At 46.3% G+C, this 23,094-nt stretch overlaps 1 protein-coding gene across 1 annotated transcript in view; it reads left to right on the forward strand.

The window, feature by feature from the left end:
* The first annotated feature begins 3,051 nt into the window (after positions 1-3,051).
* Positions 3,052-23,094, forward strand: part of RARA (retinoic acid receptor alpha) — a 264,057-nt gene continuing 244,014 nt past the window's right edge. The window contains exon 1 of the mRNA XM_048517014.1: positions 3,052-3,155. The gene's annotated coding sequence lies outside the window, so the exon portion shown is untranslated. The remainder of the gene's footprint in view (positions 3,156-23,094) is intronic.

Genomic DNA, 23,094 nt, shown 5'->3' on the forward strand with positions numbered 1-23,094 from the left:
TGTGTTCTTCCTGCCTTTTCAGGTTTTTGTGCAAACTGTGAATCAATTGCCATTACTTCAGTGGGCAAGAGGGGATGAGTAAGAATGAGAAAGCCAGCACAAAATCCCAGGGGTTGCCTCTACTTGTAGCTGTTCTGTTGCTTTTAGTCAGGCTCAAGATGCTACTCAGCAACTCAAGATCTCTGCTTCAGCCGTGTTGTCCTCTAATTCTCTTGCTGCTTGGCACCTTGGTGGGAAAAGCTTTGTTTTAAGCTGAGTGGCAGGCCCAGAAGAGCACCTTGAAAGCATCTGACTGGCAAGTGGGGTGGATTGTCACATCCCTTTGCCTGTAGCTGAGTGGCGAGACTGGCTCATCTGCAGCCTAGTGGTTGACTCTTGTATACCACAACAGTGCTGACTTCTGGAAAGCCCAGGCTGTGTTAACAGAAAACATCTAACCCTACTAATAAAAAGGGTGTTCTGTGGCTTCTGCCTTTCGGCCTAATGTAATACACTTCTGTGGCACAAGGTCTGCACTGTGCTACTGAAGTTAAATGGTGGCAATCATTTTGTGGCTGGCTCTGCCTTATTTGGCACCCCACCATGCCGTGTCAGAATTCCAAATGTGCCCGCAAGTGCCAGAAAGGTTGGGGAACCCTGCACGAGGAACAAAGCGCCACGGTAAACACTGAAGATTCCACATCTTCGTCCTTGTAAGTTTTAGTTTTTTCTCTTCCTTGGTGCTACTTTAAAAAAACAACAGCATCTTTTTATTGGCCATGTTACTTCAGGCTTTTATCTGGGTAGCGCTTTAAGCCCTTGGATTGGGTTGTTTGAGATGATGAGTTCTACACAGTTTGTACCAGCACTCAAATTTACTTATTCTCAATTAATCTGTCCACCTTCTTTCCAAGTAAAACTGAGTATTTTTACATTTTGCTTAGTTTATAATCTTCTCTCACTGAGATTCAAGACTGGTTACAGGTTATCAAACAAGGCAGACAGTATAAGACAACCAGGGAGCAGGGGTGTCGCTTAATCAAATGTCGCCTGGGGCTTATCCCGGGTGCGTGCCACCCCCAGTTGTGCTTACCCCAGGTGGGAGATTGGGAGCAGGGCCAGTTGGCCACTGCTGTGCTGTGCACCCCTAGAAAGTGGTGTCTGGGGCTCCCCCCCCCCCGGTGCCCCCTAGCTACACTACTGCCAGGGAGCAATGCAAAATGGGACTACTTATTTATTGTTTCATCATCTAACCCACTCTCCCCTACACTGCAGGCTTAGAGCAGCTAGCATTAATATTCAATTTCAATAAAGTCAACATGCAATAAATAACAATGATATACAATAAAATCTGGCATCTTAAATATACTAATCCATGAAGGAAGAAAGATATAAATTTCGATGCCCCTTACACATCCCCCCTTAGATACTGCCTATAATGATAAAACTGGAAGAAAAGAGAGGGGAGGGAGGCCAGCTAAGATGAATAACAGTGATGTTTCCAGTGACAGCAAACCTTTTCAAGACCGAGTACCCAAATTGCAACCCAAAACCCACTTATTTATCGCAAAGTGCCAACACGGCAATTTAACCTGAATACTGAGGTTTTAGTTTAGAAAAAATGGTTGGCTTCAAGACGTGTGTTACTTGGGAGTAAGCTTGGTGGTACTTGGTGGCTTTGCAACTCTTCCAACGGGTGAATCATGACGCTAGGAGGGTTTACTCAGAAGCAAGCCACATTGCCAGCGACTGAGCTTACTCCCAGGTAAAGGATCATGCTTTAGTTCTTTGCATGAAAATCAGTGGGGTTTAATAGCACTTAACAAGGTTTCCTACACTGCTTCCCCAAAACTAGGTCTTCGGTTTAATGCTAATAATCAAGCCCAGCAGCCCAGGCCAGCCTAGATGTGTGGGGAGGGGGGGGGCGACTCTGTTTGCACTTGTCCACAGAGAGGGCTCTGAGTGCCACCTCTGTGATACACCTCTGAAGATGCCAGCCACAGATGCAGGTAAAAACAAGATCTACCAGACCACAACCATACAGCCCAGAAAGCCCACAACAACCAATTGAGTCCGGCTGTGAAAGCCTTTGACACACTGAATGTTTGCAATTTCTGGTGAAATTGGCATGTCACTGTTTTCTCAAGATCTGGCAGGGCTGTTGTTTATATGTTGGGGGAACAGCATGGTACATGTTTTGCATTCGGTATGTTCTGTTGAGAGCCAGTTGGTATAGTGGTGAAGAGCAGTGAACTCTAATTTGGAGAACTGGGTTTGATCCTCCACTCCTCCACACAAGCGTCAGATTTTATCTGGTGAACTGGATTTGTTTCCATGCTCCTCCACATGAAGTCTGCTGGGTGACCTTGCGCTAGTCACAGTTCTCTCAGAACTCTCTCAGGCCCACCTACCTTACAAGGTGTCTGTTGTGGGGAGGGGAAGGGAAAGGAGTTTGTAAGGCACCTTGAGTCTCTTTACAGGAGAGAAAGACGGGGTATGAATCCAAACTCTACTTCTTGTGTGTGTCTGTGAAGGCATGTGTTGCTTCTTCCTGTGTCATGTAGACAAGTCTCCTTTGTGCTATTTCCAATGCTCTCATGCTAATGCAGCATGCGCTGTTATGCCGCTGGAGGATCTGTCAGTGCCACCATGGTGAGCCTTTTACAACATAGAGTACTGGCCCCACACTAGCTTAATTCAGTCCTGACCCCACTGAGATCCCTCACCGTCCCCTGGCTGCACCCCACAAATCTCCAGGGATTTCCCAACCTAGAGCTGACCACCCTATGTGAACAAGCTCCCATCCCTGGGGCAGCGTAAACACAGGGCGAAACTGTTTCATCAGTTTCTGCTACTGATTTCCAACTCTGGCTGGTAGCAGCAAACTTTGACCTCCCCTTCCACCCCCTTTTCCCCAGGTGACCTTTGCAATGGGATGAAAGTTTAAAAACAAAAAAAGCAGTTCCGTCCAGGACTGTGCTGCAGCTGTGGGAAAGCAGGCTGGCGCAAGAGGGGTGTTAGGACCCAGTGGGGGCTGACGTCGGCTTGCAGCGTTAGCAGACAGTCCAGGCAGTGAGCTAGACAGAGGGGGAATCCTGTTTTCCACCAAGAAGGGCTTCCCCCAGGACCTGAGGAGAGACCCACCTTCTCTGGCAGCCCCGGAGCTGCTCCATCAGGTAAGAAACCTTTGCTATTGTCTTGGTCCTGAAATGCAAAAGCTCAGACTGGACTCTGAATGGCAAGAATGCTTTGCAATTTTTTAAAAAGATCCTTCCTTTCCCCCCCTCCCTCTCTGTCTGATCTTGGCTTCCCCTGCCTTCAGGGAATACCCTATTCTCTGCCGGCAAGCCAGGGAATCTCTTCCCACTGGAAAGTTCTGTGTTAGGAGAATGGGAAATAGGTTTGGCAGCTGCTTCTTGGGTTACATTTCAAAGGGGATCTTAATGAAATACCATCAAATAAAACATCTCTGTGGAACTCTCTTCCCCATTCCTCCGGGGGTGGAGATCTTCCTTGCCAAACCTGCACCAGAAAATGTAGAGAAGTTGGGAGGCTTGTATAAGTAAGGGTGCTGTTTAAAGAACTCTTGATTCTACTCTTGTAGTAACATTGGTGTTAAGTTATTTTCTTCCGTTTCTGAAGCACATTTGCTTGTCCCATGGTGATTTAACTGTTCCTGTTATTGTGCTGAGAAGAATAAAGCCAGGGTGCTGCAATAGATGGACAGGCTTGAGTGGGAGAGATCTGAGTTCGAATACGTTGACATGGGACAAGCGGCTCTGTCTCAGCCAACAGATTGCTCTAGCTCCCATGTACCCTTGAACTCTTTGGAGAATGGCTGGGTATAACTGATGAATCTGAAAAATATCAACTGTTACACCCATTGTAAGCTCTTGCACCCATTTTAGTGACAGAGAACTTGAGGCCTATAAAACTGATTTAGCCATATAATGAGTCCATAAAAAGAGTGGCATTTGAACCCAGGTCTGCCAGACTCAGTGTAGCCACTTGGATTGGACTCAGCGAAATCCTATGCAGAGTTACTCTAGTCTAAATCCCATGGGTTTAGAATGGAATATGAATAAGTGTCTTCTGGATAGAGTTGGATTCTGATTGTAAATTGCATGATGGCATTAGTAAATTTCTGCTGTCTCTGGCTTGTGTACCTTGTTTGTAAATGGAAACGGTGCTGCTCTCAATATTTGTTAATAGTGACCCTGGTTTATTGTTGTGAAAAGTACATGTGCTAACTTTCAGGTTAAAGACTCACACATTTTAATTCAAGCATAAACTCTTGTGGACTAGAGCCCACTTCATCAATATACATGTAGTAAGTTCTCACCGGGCAGACGTTTTTAGACTGGTAATTGGTCAGCATGTCAGACTAGGATCTGAGTTCGGATCTCCACTCTGCTATGGCCATTTGCTGAGCAGCCCTGGGCCAGTTACACACACTCAGCCTACCTTGTAGGGTGGTTAGGACAAAATGGCAAAGACAATAACAATCTAAGCACCTTGGGGTCCCCAGTCAATATGAAGGTGGGGAATAAAGGAATTAAGTTTTAGATAAGAGGTTTAGAAGGAAAAATGTTAACAGCTGGTTCATCATTTATAAGCTTTATAATTGTTTTTTTTGTTCCCAATTACTTATGTAAATGTCTGTCCATTGAGGATCCGTTTCATACATCTGGAACAAAATGTGAATGGTTCTTGCAGACTTTTCCCATTTGTTTGCTTTATTTATTTATTTTGCTTGCTTGTTTTTTTTCCTGCTGCTCCAACAGACTACCTGGCTACTGCTCTGTAATTATTTTCAAATGAGAAATTATTTGCACGAATGTCTAATTTGAACCCATGTTCCTACCAGAGGTCATGCATTAGAGAGGCTGCATGGGTGTGGCAGAGACAAGTTTTAGTGTGGGAAAGTCTCACCTCGGCTTCACCTGGACTTCTCAGGATCTTACACCAAAAGCTGGAAACAGCCAGAAATTCTGTGTGTGTTTCCCCGGCAATTCCTGGAACTTCTGCTTAGTCTTCCAAGTTGAATCAGATTTCTGGGGTGAAATGATCCCTATAGCAGTGGGAAATGTCCTCCCTGGTTCTCGTGATGGCTTATCAGTTCTGTGGTACAAGAGTCTTGCCATAACAATCCAATCCAAGGCCTTTATTGGCATCTAGGCTATAAAGTATTACACAATGTACAAAAATTTAAAATATTCAGAGATTTAAAATAGATAAAAGGCATCGTGCAATACAACACTGCATGGAGTTAAATAGTAAAGTGTTAATACAATCATAAAAAGGACCAGAATAAAAATTAGCACCCTTTTTTTGGAAGATGGAGCTTCATGGTTTCCTTCAGAAGTTTAGCTACACTCTTGCACATTTCTAAGTTGGGGGGATTTAATAGGAAGATCAGCTTGGAACTATCTGAAAATTCAGCCCTCTGTCTTAAACTGGGGTTTAAATAGCTTGAATTTCAGTATAGAACGGGCAATAGAAGAAAGTGTGTTGGACAGTTTTGGGACAGCCCAGCTTAGAGGGCCAGAGTCATTCTACATAAGCAATATTCTGGAATCTTCCATAGAGGCTTGCCATAGCAGCAGCATCACTAATGGAGGTCTTGATGTGTTTGGATTTTGAGCTCTCTGTTTAAGATTATACATAACTTTAAAAGTTTGTAAGCCTCTTTAGAGGCATGTTTTCAGGGAGAAAAGTGGCATATAAATATGTTACCCACTGCCCAGGAAACAAGAAAAGTGATTTCTCAAAATGATTTCAACTCTGGCAGTGAACAGGGAGACAACAGGAGCCAGGGATTCTTCAAAAGCAGTGGATTCGTTATTGTGCTTCAGAAGCTCTCCAAAGAAGGACCCCGCATGGCTGTCTGTCGACCCCTTTTATACATTTCCCCAGTAACCCAGAAAAGGGGTGTAGGGCAATCCCACCCCCATAGTGCAAAACCAAGAAGGGGGCGGTCCCCTTCCATCTAATACAGAGAAAATATCCTAAAACACCAAAGGGAGAACACAGTCCTTTTGCAAATGCTGATGACATCAAATCCCAGAAGAAAAGGTTGCACCTTCTTGCCTGAGGTGTTTCCTTGAGAGTGTTAGACAAATAAAAGTTTAAATGATCCAATGAATTTCTGGATCCTGAAAGCAAGAGTATGAACAGTCCAATAAGCCTCTGGATCCTGAGAGTGAAACTTCAAATAGTCCAATAGCAAAACAGGGTGACATCTTCCAACAGTCAGTCCACACCCTGAATCCATCCTTTGTAAATCAAAAGGTCCTTTTGTTGGTGATGATGGGATTACCTGAGGGGTTGGGTGCTGGCTGCTGATGAATCCAGGCCCAACCCCTGCTGATGAGGAAATACTAACGCAGAAAATAATCCTATATACTATTTCTCAAATGAATACATAAGACACATACAAAAATATTATTTAAAATTATAAAGGATCTATGCTAATATATACATCAGATTCTATCTAAAGAAAACCCATCAATATAAAACCTAAGAATCTACACCGTATCTAAAGTGAGCTTTTTATACTAAAGCAGGAGTTCCAATACATTCTTATAAACACGATAACCTTACTATGGCATCAAAGAATCTATCACACAGTTGGACGTTTTTAAAATGATACAATATATATTAGGACAAAACAAGGCAGAGGGGTCTATCTAGGTTACATTCACAAATCCATATTGAAAATTAACACACTCCTAGTCTAGATGTGTGTGTGTGGGGGGGGGGGTAACAAATGGCTTTAAAAGGATGGGAGGGAAACATACACTTCACATACGTTCTTTATTAACCCACACATGCATAGGTTCAGGGCACAGCAAAGCATTTTTTAATAACTGGATTTCTGGGAATCCATGGGTAACAAATATTTGAAATACACAAACAATGCAGGGATAGGACAGTGGTGATTGGAGCGCCTTGCATGAAAAAGCATTTGGTACTTCTGTGGTTTAGAAAAACAAAAGACAAAGATTGGGCTTCAAGTGGAACAATACACAGTACTGACAAGAAAGTGGTTTTCTGGATGGACAAAATATCCCAGGGGATCATACATACCGGGATGTTTCTATCTCGGTTTCTCCCTCTGCATGGCAGCCCGCCATGCATACAGGGGCGTACCTAGGCGAACTTGAGCCCTGGGCAAAACCTGAGTTTGATGCCCCCCCCCATGGGTGGCCACCCTCCCCCACCATGACCAAACAATGATTTTTTCCACCAGGTCGTTTCAAAGTCACCATCACATTATAGAACATCTCCCAACTCACAAATCTGAACATAGCAATGGGCCATGCCACACAGCTGAAATAATATTTGGAAAACATTTTCAAAATGGTTTCAAAATGTTTTATTACTGCTATGAAAACATTTTATGGTGTTGTATCCAGTCCCCCAATTTGGAAACAGCATCACTTTTCAATGTTGTAATTTAAACGCTGGGGGGGGGGGGGCAGATTCTCCCTTTAAGGTGGATTTAAAAGGAGAATCTGGGCTCCCTAGTTTAAACAAGTGATGCTGGAATCCACCCCAAAGCAGCATCATTTTTAAAGTGGAATTGTTTAAACTGGGGACCTCAGATTCTCCCTTTAAATCCATGCCGAGAGGGGTATTGATTTAACAACAACAACAACAACAACAACAACCTTTATTAGGCACTAGAGAGGGAATATTAAAACAAAGAAAAGAAAACAAGCATTGGTGGTGGGAAGGGGTGAATTTAAAGGAGAATCTGGGGAAATTTAGGGGGTGCCTGTTGTCCAGGGGTGCAATTATTAAGATAGCAGCTACGCAAAATTTCAGATATTATCTTCGTGAGACCCTACTGATGATACCACTCAGATTTGGTGAAGTCTGGTTCAGGGGGTCCAAAGTTATGGACCCTCAAAGGTGTAGCCCCCATCTCCTATTAGCTCCCATTGGAAACAATGGGGGATGGGGGCACTCCCTTTGGGAGTCCATAACTTTGGACTCCCTAAACCAAACCTCACCAAACCTGGGTGATATCATCAGGAGAGTATCCCAAAAAATCCCTGAAATTTTGGTGCTGCTAGCCTAAGATCTGCGCCCCCTGCAGGCCAAAAACGGAAAAACACTGAAAATACAAAATCCCTCACAAACCTGCAATTTTGTCGCCCACCACAAGGTGGCGCCCAGGGCAGCTGCCCACTTTGCCCAATGGGAGGTACGCCTCTGCATGCATAGCCTCCAATTTAGTTTCATCTTCCTTGCCGGCGTTGCTACGCATGCGCAAACTGTCCTGTTTTTCCAATGTTCTGATTGGCTGTAGGTAGCAGGAAAAATAAACCAGTCCATCTCCCACAGTGTTTGCATGGAAGTGGGATTGGTGCATTTTTTAAAAAAAGAACCGCCAATTTTTTTTGAAAGGTGCTGAATAAGGAAAATCTCACAGGGCGGGCCCGAGTTAGACCCCGAAGCCATGCGGAAGTTATGGCCAAACCGGGATGGTTCACCTCCTTATCCCAGGATATATTGGCCATCAGTGGTGTAGATACCACGGGGCAGGGGGTGCGCATCACACCGGGCGCGTGCCTTGAGGGAGCAGCAAAATGTACTTTTGATATTTTTAGTGTTTTTACTTTGTTGGCTGGCAGGGGGCGCAGTTTTTAGGATAGTGGCACCAAAATTTCAGGATATTGTCTGGCGACACTCCTGCTGATACCAGCCAAGTTTGGTGAAATTTGGTTTAGGGCAGTGATGGCAAACCTTTTTGAGACCGAGTGCCCAAATTGCAACCCAAAACCCACTTGTTTATCACAAAGTGCCAACACGGCAATTTAACCTGAATACTGAGGTTTTAGTTTAGGAAAAAACCAGTTGGCTCTGAGGTGTGCGTTACTCGGGAGTAAGCTTCATGGTAGTCAGTGGCTCTGCTTTGAAGCAACCGTGCAACTCTTCCAATGGGTGAATCATGACCCTAGGAGGGTTTACTCAGAAGTTCCATTGCCAGCAACTGAGCTTACTCCCAGGTAAAGGATCACGCTTTAGTTCTTCACATGAAAATTAGTGGGTTTTAACAGCGCTTATCAGGGTTACCTACACTGCTTTCCCAAAACTAGGTCTTAGGTTTAATGCTAATAATCGAGCCCAGCGGCCCAGACCAGCCTAGATGTGTGTGTGTGTGTGTGGGGGGGGGACTCTGTTTGCACTTGCCCACAGAGAGGGCTTTGAGTGCCACCTCTGGCACCCGTGCCATAGGTCACCACCACTGGTTTAGGGGTTCCAAAGTTATGGACCCCCCAAAGAAGGTGCCCCCATCTCCCATTGTTTCCAATGGGAGCTAATACTAGATGGGGCTGCCCTTTTGAGGGTCCATAACTTTGGACCCCCTTAACCAAACTTCACCAAACCTGGGAGGTATCATCAGAAGAGTCTCCTAATGATACTCTGACATTTTGATGCTGCTAGCCTAAAATCTATGCCCCCTGGAGGCCAAAAACTGAAAAAACACTAAAAATACAAAAAACACAAACAAACATGAGGGGGGAGCAAAACTCCAATTTTGCACCGGGCTCCATTTCCTCTAGCTATGCCTCTGTTGGCCATGGGGAAACTGCCAAAGTGTTTCAACATTTTTTATTCTTACCTTAGACAGTGTAACAACACAGACAGAAGCAGAAAATATAAGAATAAGTGGGGTGTTGTGGGTTTTCTGGGTTGTATAGCTGTGTTTCAATAGTATTTTCTCCTGACGTTTTGCCTGCATCTGTGGCTGGCATCTTCAGAGGAACTGAAGAATAAGTTCATTTGTCATAAGGATTCCCAATTTTGTCTGCGTCTTTATTCTGAAAAATACACCTCTTGGTCTTTATCAACATAGGTAAAGTTGTGTCTTTATACGCATTGTTGATGCACTGGTAAATATCACACTTTTCTCTATTAAATCTATCTATATAAAAAGCAAGGCATTTGGCAACAATTCTCTTTATAAAGAGCTGTGCAGGCGTGCGCGCGGAGGAGATATGCTATGTGTGTGCAAGGCATATTGGTGATGACTTGCAACTTTCTAGAGCCTGTTGTATTTCGGCACACAACAGGATTTAGTTATCATCCCATTTTTATTTTTTATCTATATGGTCTATCATAGCTTTCCAGTTGTCCATAAATTTGTTCAGGTTCCCCTAAGCAACAAAGTGAGTTTAGCCATCTCTGCTAATTCTAATACCTTCAGCCCCCATTCTTCACTTACAGGAATGGCTGGAGTTTTCCCTTTTTGCACATAAATTATTCCTGCTGCTATTGGCATATATAAAAACAAAGTTCCATGTTTTCTTTCCAAAGTTCTGTCCATGAATTCCAACAACAAAAAGTCTCGGGTCTTAGTTGTACATTCATCTTAAAGGTCTTTTGAATTATTGAATATATTAACTTCCCAAATTCTCCAGCTTTATCATGTCCACCATAAGTGATAGAACATCCCTTCTTGCTTCAAGAAAGTGGCCAAAGTGGAATCCCCCATCAGTTTGGATCCAGACTAGATGCTTCTGCAGGGTCACGGATTTCCACAGAGCAAGATTGTTCCTTCTTCCCCTCCTGAAGCTGCTGGAAATGCATCCCCCACCCAATCCTGTTCTTGAGGAAGAGGGGGATTCTCTGGGGCAAGATTCCAGCGGGCATTTGGGTTAGCAGCAGGTGAGGAAGTGGGAAAGTCCTGCTTTGTGAAGGCCGTGGATGCTCAGATGCAGGGATAGTCTGTCCCTTGCGTTGTCTGCCAGAACTTTGGGCCCCCAGTGAAGGTCCTGGAAAAAATGGCTGCTTTGGTGGGCGGACCATACAGTATTACACCTTCTCAGGCTCTACCCGCACATCTCCAGGTGTTTATGAACCCAGAACTGGCATAAGCAGCACCATCCTAAATAGAGTTGTACCATTCTAGGGGCTTGAAAGGATCTAGCTCTGTTCAGGATTGAACTGAGGTTTTCTTACCCCACCCCCACCCCCTTCTCTCCAGCACCTCAGCCTGAATGTAGCTGGAAAAGAGTCCTGAGGGAAAAACAAGGTGTGTGTGTGGGGGGGTCAAATAATATAGGGGTTCTGAGGCAGTAGGAGGACCCTCTCAAGGGCCTCTTCAAAGCAGAAGCCTTCAACTCAGGAGTCAAGACCCCTCATGTGGGTTGCAGAGTGCCACCTGCTGAATCATGAACCTCTTTTGGGAGGGCTAATTTTGGAGGAAACTGGCTTGCGTGCTTGCTGGGTTAGCCTCTCGCCTCTCTTTGCATCCTCTGAGGGGAGCAGCAGGACAATGGGTCAAGCAGGACAATGGGTCAATTCACTGAGGGGAGCAGCAGGACAATGGGTCAATTCACTCAGGTCAAGAAGATTCTTTTTAACAGGGGCAGGTCCAGATTCCCCTCCCCATCAAAGCTTTCTCCGGACTCCTCATGCTTCCCTGAAGCCAAACCCTCCTCCTGGCACTCAGGTTCTATGTAGTCTTGCGGTACAGTGCACCCTTTCCCACCAGGTCAGGTTGCCAACCCCCAGATTGGGCCTGGAGATCTTCCAGAAGTTTAATTGATCTCCAGTTCCCCTGAGGAAAATGCTCCTTTGGTGGGGTGGACTCTCATCCCTTGTTGAGTCCCCTCCTCAAGAGTCCCCCCCATCCCCAGGAATGGCCCAACCTGAAGTTGGCACCCCTGCCCACCATTCAGGTTATAACTGGCTCCTCCTCTTCCTATCATGTGACAGTTACAGGCTTTCCTGGAATTTACTTGCAACTCAGAGGGCCTCCCTTGGGGAGGCACCTGTCTGTGTGAATAGATTTTATTGGAAAGCAAAGACTGGAGTGACATTAGTTCCAAACCTGTATTGGCTGCCACCTTTTCCCCTCTATCAGACAGTCAGCACCTTCAGTCTGTCTAGTTCAACAGGTGTAGCTTCTTTTACGAAGCAGCTGCCTGAAGGCAAAGAAGCCCAGTGGGGAAATAAACTGGCAACTAGAATTACCAATCCCATAGTGGATTCTGGAGTTCTGCTGGAATTACAAGGGAAATCCAGATAGCAAATTTCCTCTGGAGGGAAAGGCAGCTCTGGAGGAGACTAAATTATCTGAAGTCCTACAATCACACCGCTAACGAGTTCCCTCGCTACCCCAAATTTTGCCCTACCTGGGCACTTCCCCCTAATTTCCCAAGAAAGACTGCCAACCGCAGTTTGGAAATTTTTTGGGAGATTTGGGGTAGAGCCTGGGAAGAGCAGGATGCATCCATACACTTTTTGGGTGGGCGGGGATGCTGATTTTTTTCCCCTCAACTACCTGTGCTCTATTTCCCCCCTGGCAAGGACTGTGCCTCCGGGAATGCTCCTTGTCATGTGAGGCCACCAGCTGCCAGCAGCAAATCTGGGTCATTAAGGTGGGGGCGAGGGGGGGGGGGCTTCCTCTTCTTCAGCTGGGATGCAGCATAAAGTTCTAGGGATGGGTTGAGGGTTGAGAATTGGGAAGAGTCAGCTTTCGTGGATTTAATTTAATTCTATATGAGGCACTGTTGCTCTGAAAGCATCCTGGGCAAAGCTACCTTTTTACTCCCGGCAGGGGAAGGCGGGAGAAATGCCCGGAGACAACAGTCTGAGTTAATTAATAAATTTTATTCAAACCGTCAGAGATTCTAGTGGCAAACAGGAGAGGGCTGGATTGACAAAAAAAGTTAGCCCTTTTTTATAAGAAAGGGCTATGAATACATCTCTGTTCTAAACAAAACCATAAATCTCACATACGTCATGACAAAACTTTACACTTCAATATGCACTTCCAATTAACCATCTAAAAGTTCTCTTCCATTCTGGCTATCCCGACCTTATGTAATATATCATTTTTAGGGAGTGCTGCTAAATCTCAGAGGTACTTTGAAGTTCTGGGGGTCTTCAAGCAGTCTTCAGGTGGGTTCCCAATAGTCTTGAGCAACTAGGTCTTTTCTAAAAACTGTGTGAAACAGAGGCTTATCAACTTCCAAGGCACAATGAACATATTCATTCATAATCAAGAATATATACTATATATATACTATATACTATACTATATACAAGAATATATACTATAAATTCCACTAAATATATATTTATCAAACCATACTTAGAATAGCTATTTTCTAAAACCATTTTAATCTTAATATATAACCTATTTAAACAAACTTTTAATACACCCTCCGCAAAATTCATAAACTCCCTTAAATGCTACATCAGACCTTGCTACAAAAAGCTAACAGCTTACACCTGGTATTCTGATTTCCTTTCCTTAGAGAAATTATCTGTCAGACAGAAACAAAGGGATGTACATCAAGTCTTTCTCTTCTGGGTTCTTTAATTATCTTGGGGTGTGTTTGTGTGTCTTGCCTGGCCTGTTTTAAAACCAGAAAACTTTGGTCAGCCGCAAGGGCTTCTGGGCTGTATTTGACTTCTGTTACTACAGCATGAGGATGCCAGCCTTTCAGCAGGGCCTGGCGATCCCCCGGAATTACAACTGATCTCCAGACAACAGAGATTATTTGCCTTAGAGAGAAATGTCTGCCCTTGAGGATGAGCTCTATGGCATTACACCCCGTTGAGTCTCTACCCCCCACATCTCTAGGCAGATATCGTAGCCCTAGCTGGGACATTACCCTCCTTTGCTCACTCACCTGAATCAAGGAAGGAGGTCCTTCACCCTAAGTGAACTGCCGAAGTTAATGGTGCAGAATCCCCCATGTCTTGCGTGAAAGTTTTGTTCCAGACACGAGCTAATTCTTTTCCCAGTTGACCCTTTGCTCCCAAGAAGCAGCACAGAGTAAATCTTGTGACCCGGTAGGGCACATAGCAGCTACCCTGGGCTGTTTCACATCAAGGAAATGATGTGGGAAAGGCTTAACCCAACCAACCCCCGCTGGCTTTTCTGTGTGCTTCAGTGGCAGAGCCATCTGCATGGCATACAGAATGTCCCAGGTCAGTCCCTGACTCCTACAGTTAAAGGATCTGGTGATATGATGGAAAAGACGTCATCGGAGGCCCTGGTCACCCGCTGTCAGTCAGAAAAAAACAAAATGAGTTTGAGAGACCAGTGGTGTAAATGGGTATGCGGGAACTTCATGTTGACTAGGGGAGGGGCTGTGGTGGATCTGTCTTGGATCATCTTCTTTGGATCATCTGGCCCATCTCATATTGATCAGAGTCTGATCTCATTCCATCCTGGGAGCAGCAGTGACGTAGTGGTTAAGAGCAGGTGTACTCTAATCTGGAGGAACCGGGTTTGATTCCCTGCTCTGCTGCTTGAGCTGTGGAGGCTTATCTGGGGAATTCAGATTAGCCTCCTGTGCACTCCAACACACACCAGCTGGGTGACCTTGGACTAGTCACAGTTCTTCGGAGCTCTCTCAGCCCCATCCTACCTCACAGGGTGTTTGTTATGAGGGGGGAAGGGAAAGGAGTTTGTAAGCCCCTTTGAGTCTCCTTACGTAAAGGAGAGAAAGGGGGGATATAAATCCAACTCTTCTTCTTCTTCTTCTTCTTCTTCTTCTTCTTCTTCTTCTTCTTCTTCTTCTTCTTCTGTAGAATGGGCACCTTGAGGAGGTGAGTAGAACCCGCTCCTTGGAGATCTTTGAAAGGAATACACAAGGCTGCCTGTTTCCTGGGGGTTTGAACAACATGCCCCTTTTAAGAGTTGGGGGCTGGGGGACTTACTATTTGATAGTTGGTTTTAACTGAAAAATCTTTAACTGTTATTATATGGACCCCCAACTATTAGTATCAGCTGCTTTGAACCACGAGGGAAGGTAGGATATAAATGTGGTAATAAATAGAGTTCCCTAGGGTGCCAGACACCTCCAATTTTTGGACAATCATGACTCTCTGGCCTTGAGCTGAAGAAATGTGAAAGGGATGGGGCAGAGCAGCAGGAGTAGATGAAGGCTGGTTTTCTTGCCCTTTCCCGCTTCTGTTGCTGTGTCCCTGTGGCTTCACCAACCAGCCAACGCCTGGGTGAGCTAATTGGATCTGACAGCTGAGAAATACTAAGTTGGCTTTTAAGGCCAGAAGTTGTGGTGGGGGTGGGGGTGGGGGTGGGGTGCTGCCAGAGGGAGGTGCGTGGCGGGGAAGGACATGATGTGGAGTCTGTGCAAACAGATATTAAAAGGGCTTCCTAGTTAAAAATGTGGGATTAACTGCCAGAGACCACCTCTGGATCTGAAGCAGCAAGCTGTGGGCTTGCTCTTGGCACAGACTCTGCTGTGCTTTGCCTAACTTTTTTGGTTGGCGATGTTACTGTGAGAATGCATTTTATTTGTAATGCACGTTGCATGTCATTGCATGGAAATGCACAAATGTATTTTCATTTTGCTAAGCAGATCTTTCTTTTCTTTCTTCATTTATTTATGCCCTGTATTTCTTCCCAGTGGAGACGCAGAAATGTCCTACCTTGTTTTCCTCTCCTCCATTCTATCTTCACAACAATCCCGAGAGTGTATATGACTTGGCCAAGGTCACCCAGCAAGGTTCCCTCGCAGAGAGATAATTTGAACCCTGGTCTCCTAGATCCTTGGATGGCACTCTAATCACTACACTACATGGGGTCTCTCAGTTCATAGGTTGGGTAGATCTCCTGTATGCTTGCAGATATCTCAAATAGAGAGAAGTGATTGGGGGTGTGTGTGGCTTTATGACCACATGCTGTGGCAGAAACATTCCGTGCCACTAGGTTTGGCTCTATGCCATTTTGGATTTAAGAGGGATAAATCTCCCAGCTGTCTCTCTCTTCCCCCTTCATGTCCTTCTTCAAAACCCACCCGTGCTGTTATGCCTGGAACCCAAAATACATGGCATGTTTGACTTCTGACTGGATTTCCTCACACATTTTTGGATTTCAAAGATGCTATAGAGGGGTCCTGAAGTGGACAAGGGTTGTGGCACTACAAAAAAAAGGACAGTTCTTCCCCTTTTCTGCTATTTTCACAATTAAAACTTCCCCATCTGCCTTCAGCCTTTAGAGTGTGGGAGAGAGAAAAGCCCAATACAGGTTTATATTTTCTGAGTAAGGTTGCTTGGCTCCAAGTGGTGACTGTAGATCTCCCAGAATTTCAACAGGTCTCCGGGTAAAATAGATTACCGGTAGTTCCCCTGAAGAAAATGGCCGCTTTGGAAATTGGACTTTATGGCGTTCTACTTCACTGAGGTCTCTCCCCTCTCCAAACTCTGCCCTCCGTGGGCTCCATCCCCCGAGTTGACAGCCTTATTTCTTTGGCAGGAATGAGCACCAAAATATGAAATGCTATATTGTTTCTTCTTGATTATGAGATTTGTTCACCAATGTTGGCATCTGTCTCCAGAATGGTGCCTTCGGCTTGATACAAAATGTTTGGGAGTTTCTCCTGGGCCCAGAGGAATCTGAATGTAGGGTAGATTTCCTTGGGCAGCTTGAGTAACAGAAGATTTATCATCAGTACTGAATTTTAGCCACATCATCAAATGGAATTGGCTAGTGCAGTAAGCCCATTCATAAATCACCCACCATCAGCTGCCTGCAACATCTATGGATCTGAAACCTAGGGTGTCTCCGTGCCCTGTGTCAAATGTCCATGCCTTACTGATTGCATCTAGTCCTCAGGCATTTGAAATCAAAGTGGACTTTGGATGTTGGACCTGGGTTTTATATGCAATTGATTAGTCTCAGACAAAATAGTCAAGAAGCACCAAACTGGTTGATGCTGAAGAACGTGAACAGGAGTTTGAGGTCTGAATAAATTGGATTGTTGCTGTGATGAAGTAAAATGGCCACTGGGTGTCACTGTTGATCAGAATAAGAGAAGGAACTGCTTTGGGGTGCTGGACCCTGGATTTGGAGCTTTGGTGAGTGAAGGAGATGAGATTCATCTCCGTGGCTCCCTGTCCTAAAAGTGATGTCTATGTTTTATGCACCACCTTCAACTGTTTCCTCAGACCCCTTCATCTTGGATCTCCTGTTTGGAAGGAAGCAGGACATCAGTTGTACGCAGTTCCTGGTTTTCACAAGTGACTCTGTGCCATTCCTTTGGGATTCCCTGCTTGGCCCTGGCTACACTGGGCTGAATGCTAGGCCCTTCTTTCCTGGCCTCATGCCCCAGAAGTGCATCCCCCCACACGCACGCACGCACGCACGCTCCCTCCCTCCCTCCCTCCCTCCCTCCCTTCCTGCCAGCCAGTTGCTGGTGCCTTGTTGACCTTTCGCCAACTTGGCAGTCAGCAAAAGTTGTGGCTCAGCGCCTGATTTGGGGGAGCGGGGCATTTCCAGCTAATAATTAACCTGTGGCTGTCCAACAAGCCCTATCCCAAATCTGACCGTCAGGAATCAGTATAATCTCTGCCCACAGAAGTGTGGAGGGTTCTCTTCCACTTACTTAAAAGACAGTTCAGACCCAGACATCGTGCTGCTGACTGCCCCCCTCGCCAAATCCTTGTTTTTAATCCACTTGTTCCTTACTTTTGTTTTAGAAAAGCCAGTTTCTGCTCTGACCCAGTAGATCCTGTTCCCAGCACTTTAGGAGTTCAGATTGGCTGTCTAGACTCCTCTAGAATTGCAGAGAACAGGTTTCTAGGAGTTATTTCTGCAGTTTCTTGTTTCCGGGAAACGGGGAATCTTACTTCCAGCATCCTGTGCTCTCACCCACTGAATGTCTTCAGAAATCACCTAGGATTTCTGGCTCCCAGGGTCCTTTGCTCTTACCTGTCCTACCTCATTCTAGAACACTGAGGAATCCTGGCTCCCACATCCCAAGTCAGAGCAGCAGTGGCATAGTGGTTAAGACCAGATGCACTCTAATCTGGAGAACCGGATTTGATTCCCCACTTGAGCTGTGGAGGCTTATCTAGGGAACTACATTAGCCTGTGCACTCCAGCACATGTCAGCTGGGTGACCTTGGGCGAGTCAGTTATTTGGACCTCTCAGCCTCACCCACCTCACAGGGTCGTCGTCTTCTTCGTCTTCGTCGTCGTGGTGTTCGTCGTCGTCTTCGTCGTCTTCTTCTTCTTCTTCTTCTTCTTCTTCTTCTTCTTCTTCTTCTTCTTCTTCTTCTTCTTCTTCTTCTTCTTCTTCTTCTTCTTCTTCTTCTTCTTCTTCCCTTTCCCAGAGCTGCCCAGAGAACCCCAGAGTCCTGAGCAGTTCCTTGCTTCCCCAGCTCAGCTGCATTCCCTCCAACCCCCATGGGCCACTAAGCAGATAACAACCCCCCGGTGGCTATTTATAGTACATGGTCCCTGGTGTGTGTGTGTGTGTGTGTGTGTGTGTGTGTGTGTGTGTGTGTGTGTGTGTGTGTGTGTGTGAGTGAGTGAGTGATACGTGCGCAGCAGCCAAAGAGGCAGGCACAGAGCGAGGAAGATGTGTGCCAAGTTCAAATAAGGAATCTGGCTTCTGCAGGGAATGCTCCTTGTGCCAGCTGGCTGGCACATCCCACCGTCCTCCCATATTGTTGCCATGGAGACGGTCTCTGCCCTGGGGAGTTTCCTGGCAGAATAGCGCCTCCTGCAGGGGGAAGTGAGGAGGCAAAGGGTGGTGGAGGAGGATGAGCCATAGAAGATGCTAATGAGGGGCAGGTAGGCCTCCAGAGAACCCATTATTTGGAGTATTACTAGCAGTGAAATTAGTTGGCAGATCTAGAGAAGTGAGTTTTTAAAGATGGGGACCGGTTAGAAATTGGTATCCTTGGTAACATTTTTAAAAAGCGCTGTTGGTTGTCTGCGATACATTGTTGTCACCCTGCTTGCTGGTTTGGAGGGTTTTTTGGGTGGGGGCCCCTCACTGATGGATCACATAGTTTTGCCCCATTTATTGTCTCATTTTTGACCCATCCCAATCCAGACATTTTGGAGCACAACAGCCAGTGAGAACCATATTTTTACGGTGGCGTTATACTTTCTCATACACATGGTTGTCCAGAAAGGCAGCTTTTTCTGGAACTTATCCATGGGGGTGCTCCTCTCGCCCTCCTCCCTCACAAACAAGTAAAGTCTAGCATAATTGCTGAGTTATTACAATCTGAGAGACAAGATGGAGCCAGGAAATGAGGAATATGAAAAATGCCAGCCACAGAACGTCTCCCTATGTACTCTGGTACTGTGTTTAGCTTTTCTGTTTCCTACCCCTGTGTCCATTGCTCAATGGTGAAGTATGCCATCCCTTCCTACCCTGGGGGTTCCAACCTCCATGTGATGCCTGGACATCTTCTGGAATTACCACTGATATCCAGACTACAAACATAAGTTTTCCAGGGGAAAGAGGGAGGGAGAGGCATGGGGGGGGGGGAATGGTGTCCAGGGCAACACCTGCTCTGGGCGCACACACCCCTGCGCTCCCTGTGCCCACTTACCTTGCCAACGGGAGCCTGAGGCAAGCTCTTACCAGCAAGGTAAGTGGGGGACAGTGGGATGGGGGGTGATTCTCTGCCCTGCCATATGACCAGTTGGCATGCGCTCGGGGACATGTGACCCCCTATGTCCCCGTGAGTGCCCCACCTCTGGAGGGAGGATGCAAGTGCATTATAACCTGCTGAGGTCTCTCCCCTAGAATCTCCTAGAGTGTCCCAGCCTGTTGTTGGTAACACTGCCGGACCTGCTCTCTGTCCGTTGATTCAGGCCTGTTATCTGCTCTATTTAATTGTGAGACCCCCTTCCCCTGCTCAAGTTGGCTTCGTTAAAGAGTCCAGCTCTGCAATAGGTGAAGGGGTGAACGTTATTTATGGAATGTGTAAAATATTCTATAGCCTTTCTTGTGTTTGGTGAGGTAGGACAAAAACGCTTCATTTTTCAGAGGAGAAAAAGCTACTGCATGGAAGTGGTTCTCCCCAGAGCTCCCCTTTCAATCTGGAGCCAAGTAAGCTGCAGATTTGCAAATTTCTGCCCAGTTTTCTCGCTCGCTGCAGCATGTGGGTTCTTATCCATTTTGTGGGTTCTCGTTCAGATTGGGCTTTGATAAAGCCTCCTGTTCTATGTTTTCATCCATCCCTCTTAAATTCAGCTCTTCCAAGTGACCATGATTTCAAACTACCAACAAGGAAGTCTATTTCCTGGTAGCTTCCCAAACTGGTTGTAACCAAGTTAAATTTCCTTCCAGCAAAACAGTTGACAGACTAGTATCCTAGCCAATCAGGGAAAAAAAATACAAGATAGGTTTTCTCTTCTTGGCCTGTCTAGCAGGCTCACTCAGTCCAAAGGCACTCGGGAGAGAGGATAAGACAGACAAAAAGTAAATGGAATAAAACTAGCAGTAGCAGCCTCCAGGTAGGACTTGGAGATCCCCTGGAGTTACAGCTGATGGCCAGACCACAGTGGTCAGTTCCCTTGGAGTAAATTGATGCTTTGTGGCTTTATACCCCACTGAGTTTTGTGTCCTCCCCAGTCTCAACTTCCAAATCTCCAGGAGTTTCTCAATCTGGGGCTGGCAACCCTGACCCCCGTCAGTGACTGGGGAAAACCTGGTAACCCTAAAAGTACCCTAGGAACATGGAACAGACATCTAAATGGAATTAGGTGCCCTGGTTTGCTGTTTTCTGCAGTTTAATCTACAAGATGCATCTGTCAAAGCTCAGTTTCCCAGCCCAAATTTTAGACCCTGTTCCTTTCCATTGAAGAAGTAACTCAGAAACCCCTTTCTGAAATTATAAGCCTCTTTCACCCCAGGGTGCTTTCTCCAGAGTTGTGGACAGAGGATATTTAGCTTTTAACCTAAATTTACAAGCTCTGATCCTTTAAAAAACATTTCCACTTTTCTATTAATATTTTAGGCAAATTCGAACTGTTGAAAGTCCAGATTTTGGAATTCATGATGGTGTTATTATTATATAGTGGGGCATATGTAGTGGTGGAGTGCATACAAGGGGGCTCCCTTTGTGACCTAGGCTGCTGCATGGCGGCTGACCGCAGGGGAATTCATCTTCCCGCCATCGCTTCTGTCCCCGTTTCTGCCGCAGTGCGTGAAAAATCAATGCCACAAATTGATTCACTCCCGCCGCCGGCAAAAAAGCCCCATCCCCACCCCCACTTCCCACGGGAACCGTTAATCAATTCCCCCACCAGAAGCTCATAAACAACTGTTTCCTGAAGGGATATGTTGGGGGATGGTATTGCAGATGGGAGGGAGAGAGCCGTGGCCCCACAAATTGCATTTGGCTCCAAATAGCCAAGGGGTTGGCTGGTTTGGATTATAGGGCAGTAGCAAAAGTGAGGGAGTGGTAAATGTCTGGGGTGGAACCAGTGGGCATCTTCAGCCAGGGCTGATGGATCTAAAGGACAGAAAGAGACCTCAGTGAGTGGCCAGGGCCATCTAGTATGTGCCACAGGGTGAAATCAAGGAGATGTACATTGTGGTGGGACAAGAAGGGCTGAAGTGAAGGCTAAGAGACATCACAGTGCTTTGCATCCCTCTTGTGCTGGTTGCTAGGCTATGCAAAAGCTACCAGGCGCTGTCCTCTTCTAGTTAGTGGCTGGGCCACATGGAGATGGCAGCCCGTGGGCCCTGTCCGGCCACAGCTGATAAGTAACAGAGAAACTGTGGTTTTCCCTTTTTAAGCTGGTTATATGGCCTAACCTGCCCCTCAAAAAGCCTTCCAACGGCTGTTCCTGGTATGACGCTAGCCCAGGGAGATCGCAGGTGCCACACAGTTAGTGGGGAGTTGTGCTACGATCACCGGCCTCCCAGGGTTCTCCTGGTCTCCAGACCACAGAGGTCAGTTCCCTTGGAGGAAATGGCTGCTTTGGAGGCATCAAAGCTCCCTCCCCAACTTCCATTCTCCTCAGCCACTACGCCTAAATCTCCAGGAATTTTCAGAGCTTGTTGGCAACCCTTGGTTGTAGCCTACCTGGAATTGCTGTAGCAGAAAGGTGGCCAACCTATGGTGCTCCAGATGTTCATGGACTACAATTCCCATCAGCCCTTGTCAGCATGGCCAATTGGCCAAGTTGGCAGGGGCTGATGAGAATTGTAGTCCATGAACATCTGGAGCACCATAGGTTGGCCACCCCTGCTAGCACAACCCTTAATTAATGCACAGTCTGGCCTAAATTGTACTAATCTGAATTGCATCACTGTTGTCTGGGTGCCAGTGTAGTATCCTCGTGATTGGTTCAGAATCTGTTATTGGCAACTTTGGGCTGGGAGGTTCCTAGAGATATTAGTAAGGTGGGGGTCGAGGAGGGACTTCAGTGGGAGCCCACCCTCCCAAGAAGCCATTTTCTCCAGGTGAACTGATATCTGTTGTTTGGAGATCAGTTGTGATTCAAGATCTCCAGACTATAACTGGAGGTTGGCAACTCTAGGTAAAAGCCATGTCCTTTTCCTATCTATCTGCAGGTTGCTACTCCATGCAAAGTCACTGAAGTCCACGCACTAGCAATTTTATGGCCATGCCACAGTCCACGATACCCTTAGCTGAACTCAAATGAGCGTCCATTTCAACCTGCCTGCACTTCCCTGTATTCTGTTCAGAGGTAAAACGTGGCACAAGTGGCGTTCAATGGCAGGAAAAGTCCTGTCCCATCTGCCTTGTGAGGAGGGGATCCCTGCCTTCTGCCAAAGCCCACTCCCCAACACAGTCTCCGGAGTGTCCCCTTCCCCGCCCAACTGTGCCATCCTCCGTCTTTGCATCCTTCCTGTCCTCCCCTGCCCTCCCCTTACATAAGCCGCACGTGGCAATGTCACCGGCTTGGCCCAGATTTCTTCTGACAGCAAGTGTTTTCCACATGGCTGGGCTTCTACTGCTGCTAGAGAAGCGGCAGTGGGGGGTGGGGACCCCAAGTAACCCCCCTCGACAAAGAAGAACCAAGCACTTCCCCTTCCCGCCATTCTCGTTTTATTTTAGAGATCCAAAGCAAGGGCGTGCGTGTGTTTGCTTCGACTCCCGAGTTAGATTGTCTGTTTTCTTCCTCACACAGGTTTATGCCTAAAAGCAGGGGACCAGTTGTATGGCAGGCCTCTTGGTTAAGAACGAGGGGCGCCAAAGTGCATTTTCACATGTCCCCCCCCCCCCCACAATTACAGTCTCCATCAATGGATGCTCAGCTATCCCTCCCATAGCTTGGTTTAATAGGTATTGTGATGGGCCAGAGGAGGCTCATGTTTTCCCCCACATCATATGCCCAGC

Source organism: Sphaerodactylus townsendi, linkage group LG15 (assembly GCF_021028975.2).
Source record: "Sphaerodactylus townsendi isolate TG3544 linkage group LG15, MPM_Stown_v2.3, whole genome shotgun sequence".
Lineage (NCBI taxonomy): Eukaryota > Metazoa > Chordata > Lepidosauria > Squamata > Sphaerodactylidae > Sphaerodactylus > Sphaerodactylus townsendi.